The sequence below is a fragment of the Erythranthe guttata genome, chromosome 8 (genome assembly GCF_056151865.1).
Source record: "Erythranthe guttata isolate IM_541 chromosome 8, IM_541, whole genome shotgun sequence".
In the NCBI taxonomy this organism is placed as follows: Eukaryota; Viridiplantae; Streptophyta; class Magnoliopsida; order Lamiales; family Phrymaceae; genus Erythranthe; species Erythranthe guttata.
In genome coordinates, this window is record NC_142540.1 from 23,559,494 (window position 1) to 23,568,799 (window position 9,306).

The following is a 9,306-nucleotide window of genomic DNA, read 5'->3' on the forward strand; positions in this document are numbered from 1 at the left end:
ATTAATTTGAAAATTACAATTCGAGTTATGTCAGACATTGGCCGAAAGATTAATATCGGTGTGCAATAATGAAAAATCGAACTCCGTCTTTTTGAGACTTCGACTAAAATAAGAAATACGAGTACCGTCCTTATGTTCAAGGGTAAATAAGTCTTTTTGCGTTGATAACAATAATCACAAACATATACATAATCAGCTTCATTATTAGAATAGCATCCTATACTTTTTTATAAAAGTCATAATGAAGTTTTGTTTATATATACATAGATAACAAATATATGGATACAATAGAACCTCGACAAATTAATAGCCAATATTAAATAATAGTTTCTCTCTGTCCCGACTCGGCGAAAACGTTTTAAATTATTAACTCAATAATTTAATAATTCACTAAATTAATAGAATTTTCCTAGCTTCAACAATATTAATTTATAGAAATTTAACTGTATATTTGCCCACACCCACACACATTTTTCACTGAGAAACACAAAAATACAAAATAACATTTTTAATTAACACACATACTTAGATTTTTTTCACACAGACATGTTTTTTTAATTGGCACAAACACACATACACATAGTTCTCACGTAGACACACACTTATTATAAGATACACAAATACACACATGTCTCAAGAAGATCATAATCATACACACGTACATATAAAGTAGAAAATATAGTAGAAAACTTATAAAATTAATAATTAACTTTTTTGACCATTGGCACTAAAAAATAATATGTTGAGTGGGAACACTAATTTCATATGATTAGACAAAAATATTGTCACTATGATATATAGTTGTAACAAAAAAAAAAGGATTGTCACTTTTATTAATGACAATAAAAAAAATGATTAAGTGACAATAAAAGAAGTTATTAGTGACAATAAAAAAAATATCGTCACTTAATGTATCTATTTAGTGACAACTTTTGATAGTGTTATAATTACAGCATCACTAATTCTATTTTTTCTTGTAGGGCAAATTAATAAATTGAGTATTCTTAACAAAGTATATATATAAATGAAATTCACGTGAACTTTTAAAAACCGACAATGAATTTGTAAAAACGAATTCTTTTTAACAACACGTGATAATAAACTCATGAAAATCGGAAGTGTACTTGCGAAAATGATGGTGCATTTCTATAAATTGGCAATTAATTCTGAAGTTTTAGTATTTAGTAACCTTTGGGAATCAGCAGCGAACTTCGATAATAAGATGATGTGTGATTCTCACTATCAGGAAGCAACTTGCACACTATTCTAACACACCACGCCGTGTCAATTCAACTAATAAAAATGCTGGATATTTTTGTAAAAAAAAGAATTCGCTCTATAGCTTAGCAACGAACTTCGACAACAAAAAAATGTGTGATCCTCACTCTCAGGAAGCAACTCACATTGTTCCAGTACGCCCTACACCGTTTCCATTTAGCAAATACAAATACCTGATATTTTTGTAAAATGACGAGTTCGCAATAGCTTTCTCCGTTCGAAACCGAAAAAACTCGTTGTCTTTACTTCTTAATGCTAAAAAAAATATATATTTGAAGAAATTCTAGCTAATTACACCTATGTTTAATGGTCTCTACTAAATAATTAAAGGGATAAAAAGATGTAAATTGACAGTTTTGTCCTTTCCCTCCCCGTATACGACGGGCTAAAAAAATCTTGTAAACAGAAAAGTAATCTTCTTCTATGATTCCTTTTCTTTTTCAACCACTTGGCTTTCTCTCTCTTCTTTTTCTCTATTACCCATACAAGCCTAGCTACACACATATATATATATATATATACAGACAAAAATGAAAACAAAAAAATAAAAATATACACACGAACACACATTGTTTCTCTTTTGTATATTCCAGTTGGAAGGACAATAAAGTAATTCCATTTTCATGTTAAGAAGGGCAGATCACTGTCCTACGTTTTATTGCAATACCATGTGCTTATGAGTCACATGAATTTTTTTAACTTTATATATATATATATATATATATATATATATATATATATATATATATATATATATATATATATATATACACTAAAGAGTAGAGACTGGTAACACGTTCAATTGACAAGATTTATATGTACTCACTTGCTACAAAAATTGAAGTCCGCTATTAAATATTATTGTTTCACTAAAGTAGTAGCACCTCTGAGATTAATTTAATGGTGGGTGACTAAACAAGTAAAAGACTATTTTATCCTTCAAATTACATGTTAATTTTGTTAAATAAAAGGCTTTATAGACAAACTAGTACTTCATTTGTGCGTTGCACGAATGTCAGTTTCAAAATGCGAAAAATAATAATATGTAAACGGCTATCTCTTTATAACAACACCAATTCAAGTAAAACAAAACGGAAGAAAAAAAAAGCATAAACTTTATCTCCTAATTTAGAGTTATAACATATGAAATTCAATTAAATATATAAAAAAAAAAAGAATACGCGAAGCCCACAAAACACGATATAAAGATTAAGTAAAATCATTTTAAAAATATGGTATAAGTTTCTTTCATGTAATATAATCTACTACACTATGTGAATTTTCCGCAAAATAACTAACTTAACAACAAACACGGTAGCAGATATGTAACACAATAAATATTCAAATTACTTATGATATTAGAATTTAACAGATTGTATTCCAATCCAATGGACCAAACGTATTACTGACTAAGTAATTAGTTAGTTAGTGAAAAATTAATTTGAATCTCATTTAATCCAAACTAATGCAATGTAAGTAATCGAACGAGCCCTATATGTCATATAGAAGAGTTATTTAATAATTAGAATTAACATAGAGGTGAAAAATACATTAAATTTATGAGAATTACTATCATATAACTGCTGCTTTATTGGCTATTTATTGAGCTTCAAAAACCAAAGAAAAAAAATCAAAGCTTACGAGCACAGACAAACTAGGCTTTATTTTATTAATAACCAATGTGCTTTAGGCATATTTTAATATTGAAGGTTATGATATATATACGTGTGTATTATTTTTTTATACACAAAATATATATTTAGGTAGAGTACAAATTAAAGTAGCTAGACCCATTGACTTAAGTGAGAGACCCACAAAATTAAAGGGCTGTTTGTTTGCTAGCTAACGTGGAAAACAAATACAGTTTTCATCCCTTAAGTTTGCTCTAATTTCATATTTGATCTCATGTTCATAAAATACACATTAGATCCGTTATGTTTCAAAAATTTTATACTTTTAGTCAATATTCATCAATTTTCCGTTAAAAGTTAAAATTAATGAAATGAAGCGTGTGCCTGTCGCTGTCTGATCAACTAACGAACTAATGATAAATTGACGGAAATAACTAAAAGTGATTGAAACATGAGGGATCAAATGTATTTTTTGTAAACATGAATACTCAAATGTAAAATTAGCGCACACTTGAGGGACGAAAACTGTAATTTTCCCTGAGTCATGTATTTAATTAATTAATTAACATGTGGCTACACCAAAAAAAAGTAATTAAACCCACATTATATTACCTTCTAATTCCCCTTTCATACTCCCAAATATTCCCTTTCAACAACTTTGTCTGACATCTTAGGTTTTATTATGTCTTCTACCACATGTGACAATGTTTTTGGGATTCTAATTTTCAAAACCCTAGGCTGAATCAAAGGGTCAAATTAAATTATTTTATTAGTTATATGTGGATTAATTATTAGCTATTTTTTTTTTTCATATGGGGAAGTAGCTTCTCTAGCACTTTTATTGCCGTCTCAATGGGATCATTAATTCATCAACGTGTACTAAAAATCCAATGTTAGTATTTTTCAATACTCACCCCGGCCCCCCTTAATTATATAAACTAATATTATATGGATTATGTGCAGTTAATTTATATGTTATATTCGGTGAAGATTATATTAGGTAGATTTTTACCGTTGATTTACACATACCAATACGGGTGTGTGTGTGTTTGTGTATAAATGAAGGGTAAAAATATACCTGGTGTAGTACAGTATAAATTACTATATATGTTTGAAAATACACGGTATGGAACTTTGAAGCTTGGGCATCCATATATTTTTTTTTTTTTGTAATAAAAGAATCCGCAGCTAATCATATAGGTGCACTGGGTAAACCTACACTCTCGTATAATAGCTTGCAAACTATACGAGAGAAGTAAATCACACTGGGCATCCATATATGATCTCCAAGGTGGTTGGGTATGTGGAAGGTTTTAAAGTTAAGAATTTTATATATACTAACTATAATAACATATTTATTGACTTTGTTTCGAAGAATTCATTCTATACAATAAATTTTAAATTCAGTTGGCCATATCAAGTAATTCTTGAATTATATAGTGAATTTGAATTCCGCTATGGAGTCATTTGATATTAGTTTAAAAATAATCTAATGAAATTCAAATTATCGAACTAAAATGCAGCCTAAAGTTTTCGGTTCTTAGCTAAATTATACTACCTTTCAAAATGCACAAGATTATTCATACAATAATTTTCAAACAAAATTGGTTGAGTATTCAGTATTCAAATACTACTTTTAACCATTTAGATATTTATTCTACATTCAGTGTTCAGTGCTTAATATTTATCAAATATAGCCTAAGAATATCTGCCAAGCCTATTTAACTTGGGCCCAACTCTATCATGCTAAGTCTTGGACCAATTTTATTGGACCAAACTCCTCTAATCCAAAGAAAACGAGCAAAGGGTTGGGCCAAATTTGGTAGTCCGTAACATCCTCCCCGCCTAATCGGACGACGTCCTCGTGGTTCGAACAAGTGGAGACCATCATCAAAATTGCCACAAGTCTTCCTTAATCTCCAAAAATATCCTCAGACTCAGGTAATCTATTTCATTTTATGAGTTATTGGGTGCTTGTTGGAACACCCCTACGTTATTTCTCTTGCTTGCCGAGAACTTATTCTATCTCTTTATCATATGGCTTCGCATTGGCTGGTGGTGCTCGATGTGATTGCCCCTGGCTTTGGTTTTACATATCTACGTGATAAGGCCTTAACATGCTCACATAGAAGATCGGGTGAATCTTCGAAGAACTTGGAAGTTCTAAGCAATAAAATACCTTACCGACTTTGGCGATCATCGGGCATGGCCCTTAGTATCTCTGCACAAGGCCCTTATGCATGCTATGCAAAACCTTAAAATTGTTAGGGCAAGAGTTTCACCATGACTGGTGCTCCAACATCGAATTCTCCTGGTTGTCGTTTGCCGTTCGCCCATTTCTTCATGTGTAACTCAGCTTTCTCAAGGCATGCTCGGGTTAGGTCGGCTTGCTCCTCCCATGACTTATCCATCTTCAAAGCTCCAGGACTCTTTTTTTTCTGTCGTCGTTGCCAAAGTTTACGCGTAGGAGGTTGTTGTCCCGTTGCACGTTAAAAAAGACTCCTTAACGGGGCTGAACTTGGCTGCAAATTATAAGAAAAGTCAGTCACGTCAAGGAGCTTCGCCCAATCCTTTTGATTGGCTCCCACGAAGTACCGCAAATAGCACTCAAGTAACAAGTTCACCATTTTCGTTTGCCCATCGATTTGGGGGTGAAAACTCGTGGAGAAGCATAACACAACCCCGAAAGTTCGATTGAGATTTTCGTGCCTCATTTATCATTATAAGTTTATAGAAAGTTTCATGCTTAATTTGAAACCTCGAGGTCCATTGGAGTTGCATAAATTGAATTAACGCCATGTTTTGATTCAATTTTCTTTGCAAGAAAGTTACTCTATGATTTAGCGAATGAGGCTTCTATTGTTCCGATTTTTGTTAATATTCCGAGATATTCTCCATATATTTATAACCGTGATGCCATTTTTCTAGTGGTTTATTCTCTTGACAATACCTATGCAATCAAATCATTTTACGCCCGAGAAGAAAAAACTTTATGTGATTATGTTTTGTATTGAAGTTGACCTCTTAAAACCAATAGAAGGTCACATTAAATTGGTGACCAATTTTGAGGGATCGAAACCTAATTCTTTGCCAGTCAATTATGAAAATGTCCCGAAGTATTGTTAGTTTTGTTCACATTTATTTGGATCATTCGGTGAAAACTTGTTGTATTAACGATAGTGCAAAAAAACCGAATTTCCCAATGTCTAAAGGAAGAGGAAATAAGTCTCCTAAGTCTTAATATTTTGGTTAATTTCATATGTTAAACAATTGGGGGCATCAATTCTGATAATTTTTTTTATTCATTTGGTTATCACTTTCAGCAAAAAAAAAGTAAAATCGGTAGCCAAAAAATTAAAATTTGCAATGAATAAATTTACTCTAATATCAAAATTTTTGGATTGGAATCAACGAAATTCTGTAATTATACCTTTTAATTACCTAAATTTTGGAATTTATAATAACATTGATATTTATAAATATCACTGAGAATCTATACAATATTACTATCCCATTGAACTAGTGAAGATATTGTAACACAAGTGGTCACTAGGCCAAATCTTAAGACTGGCGACGTTTTTTTTTCGCGACGAAAATAGTTTCGTGGCAACATTGCGACGTTAATGAACAAATATCGTCGCCAGCTCTACCAGGCCACCAATTTTGAAAACGTTTGCGACGAAAATCCTAGATTCGTAGCAAACAATTCTAATTTGGTTTTTTTATAATTCACTATTGCGACGAATTATATGTTTTCGTGACAAAATATTTAAACATTATTTTATTTTATCTTGTTTGCCACGAAAGTGTGTAAATCGTCGCAAGCTATTACTAAAAATAATTTTGTGGCGACGAAAACATGTGAATCGTCGCAACTTATGCAATTAAATTTTTAATTTTATTTTATATGCGACGAAACGTCAAAGTCGTCGCAACATACCACCAAAAAGAAGTTTTTAATCAATTTTACTTGCGACTAATTACAAGTATCGTCGCAACCTACAATCGAAGAGCATCTTAGTTGCGACGAATTGGTAGAATCGTCGCAACATATATATTATTTTATTTGCCACTAAAATTTAAAACGTCGCCATCTACCCTAAACTAAAATTTACTTTATCTTATATGCGACGAAATCATGGGATTCGTAGCAAGGTTTATTTATAAAATAAATATCTTAATGAATTGGCAATGAAAATCTTAAATCCTCCGTGGACACAACTTAATTTATTCCCCTACTCCTCTCCGTTTCCGTCGTTGCCCTAATAATTTTCTCTCTCTCCCTCCACACTCCCTCCCATTTCCCGTCAATGTCGCCGTCGATTAGGTCGACGCTGCCAATCTTCGTTGCCCAAGTTTACTCCCGTCGGCACCGCCGTCATTGCCCATGTTCCCTCCAGCCGTCGTCGTTACCAAATTTCATTCCCGCCGCCGTCGTTGCACAAGACCACGCCCCTGCAGTCGCCGACCATCGTCTTCGTTTTCCAGTCGCCGCCGTTGCGTTCAGCTAGATGCCGCCCACTATCTATGATGCCCAGCCCTCTCAAAAATTGTAGGTATAAATTTGCCTATTTATGAGTTAAATAGCAAGCAGCTATGCAATTCTAATGTCTTAACTTCAGTAGCACTCTTTGTCCATATATCCGACAATTTGTATGATAATGTAAGAATTGACTAATTTTTAATTTAGCTTTCATATTTCAGGAGTTGAAAGAATTTGTATTAGGTTGTCTTGTCTAAAATGAGAATCATATGCGATGATTATTTGGTAAAATCATTTTAAATGAATGGGTATTTGGTAGAGTTTTATTTGGTGCCCTTAATGTTAGATGATTATTTTTCTTAACTTATGTGTCCATTTCTCATTTTGCTCGCAGGTGTTTATATGATGAAGATTCAGTAATCTTTGTAAGTGTTTCGTATTTCTTATATATGTTTGATTAGGGTGTTTTGTATTGGTAGGCCCAGTTAAATTAGTTTGGATCCTAATTTAACATCTTTTGGTTATATACTCAGCAGGGATGTCTGCTAGATACAATGCCGTTCAAGTTATCGTTGTTTTGTTTCTTGATACTCTCTGTCAGTAGAAGAATTCTCTTGTCCAAGGTACCTCACTATTTATGGTTGTACATGGATTGTCTTTTTTATAAGTTGCTTTCTTGAATGGGAAGTATTGTTTACTTGCTCTGCTTCAAGATCTAATTTCCAGGAGAACGTGATTATAAGTGGTAATTTAAGCATCTTACTTCTCTGTAATGCGTGGATAATGCGTGGATAATGAGGATCCCGATTCATTTTTGCTTAATGATTAACTCTGTGATTTCTTTTTCATAATGAAAGATGGTAAAATTTGGGTGGGTTTTATAATTCTTTCTGTAAATTATACATTTTCTATGAATAAGACGGTAAATTTTAGGCAATAGGCTTTGTTGAATATGCATCATTTGCTTTGTTAGCAGTTTCTTCATGTTAGATAGTAGTTGCTGATATTGATCGATGTAATAGATCATATCTCCATGAAAAGAGAGGAGTGTGCTGGTAATAAGTGAAACTAAAAGATTGGTTTTATTGTGATTGTGAATGGAATAAATTCAGCAAATATGTCTTCTTCTTCTTATGTGTACCGTGAAATATAGAGTTTGTGATTATGACTAATTAGGTGATTCACGGTGCACAAATTCAGCATTATATGCTTCTTTGGTTTTTTTTTCTTTTATATATATTTTGAACTTGTGCTTGTTCGTATTTATACGTAATGCTTATATACTTTAACATCTTTTTCAGGCGCGCTTGGAAAGAATATCAAGTGGATAACTCGAAGAAATTTTGGACTCATAGCTCGAGCATTCGAGACTCCAAGTCACGTGTTTCCTCCACCGCCAACTGCTTTTAATAAATGGAAAAAAAAAAAGATGGATCAAGTACTTTATGTAATGCTACAATATTTTTATTAATTTTTGTATACTTTCAACTTTATTTGGATGTATTTGACCTAACATTATTATAAGTTTAATGTGACTTGTTATTTGATCTAATAGTTAATTGTGTTATTATAATTGATAATTAATTACAAGTTAATTAATATTTTATTATTAAGCGTAAAAAAATTTGAAAAAATAAAATTTCGACGTTTTTTGAAAAATTAAAAACGTCGCAAATTAAAGGATAAATTGTTGCGACGAAATATCAAAAACGTCGCAAACTAATGGATAAATATTGCGACGACAATATTTTTGGTCGCAATTTGCTACAAAACGAAGGAACCCAGATAAACGAATTATTGCGACGAAATATGCATTCGTCGCCAAACATTTTGACGATACGACGATTCGTCGCAGGCTTAGCGACGACCGCTTTGGCGACGATTTTATGGCCGCCTTTGCGACGATCATGTTTC

General features: G+C 32.2%; 1 long non-coding RNA gene across 2 annotated transcripts; it reads left to right on the top strand.

Annotated features, from left to right (window-relative positions):
* The first annotated feature begins 7,037 nt into the window (after window positions 1–7,037).
* Window positions 7,038–8,908, top strand: LOC105953734 (uncharacterized). 2 transcript variants are annotated; one of them, XR_016032933.1, is made up of 3 exons: window positions 7,038–7,817; window positions 7,926–8,015; window positions 8,694–8,908. It is a non-coding gene; the product is annotated as an uncharacterized LOC105953734 (long non-coding RNA). The 2 variants fall into 2 exon arrangements; XR_016032934.1 differs by having other exon boundaries at window positions 7,929–8,015.
* The last annotated feature ends 398 nt before the right edge of the window (window positions 8,909–9,306 follow it).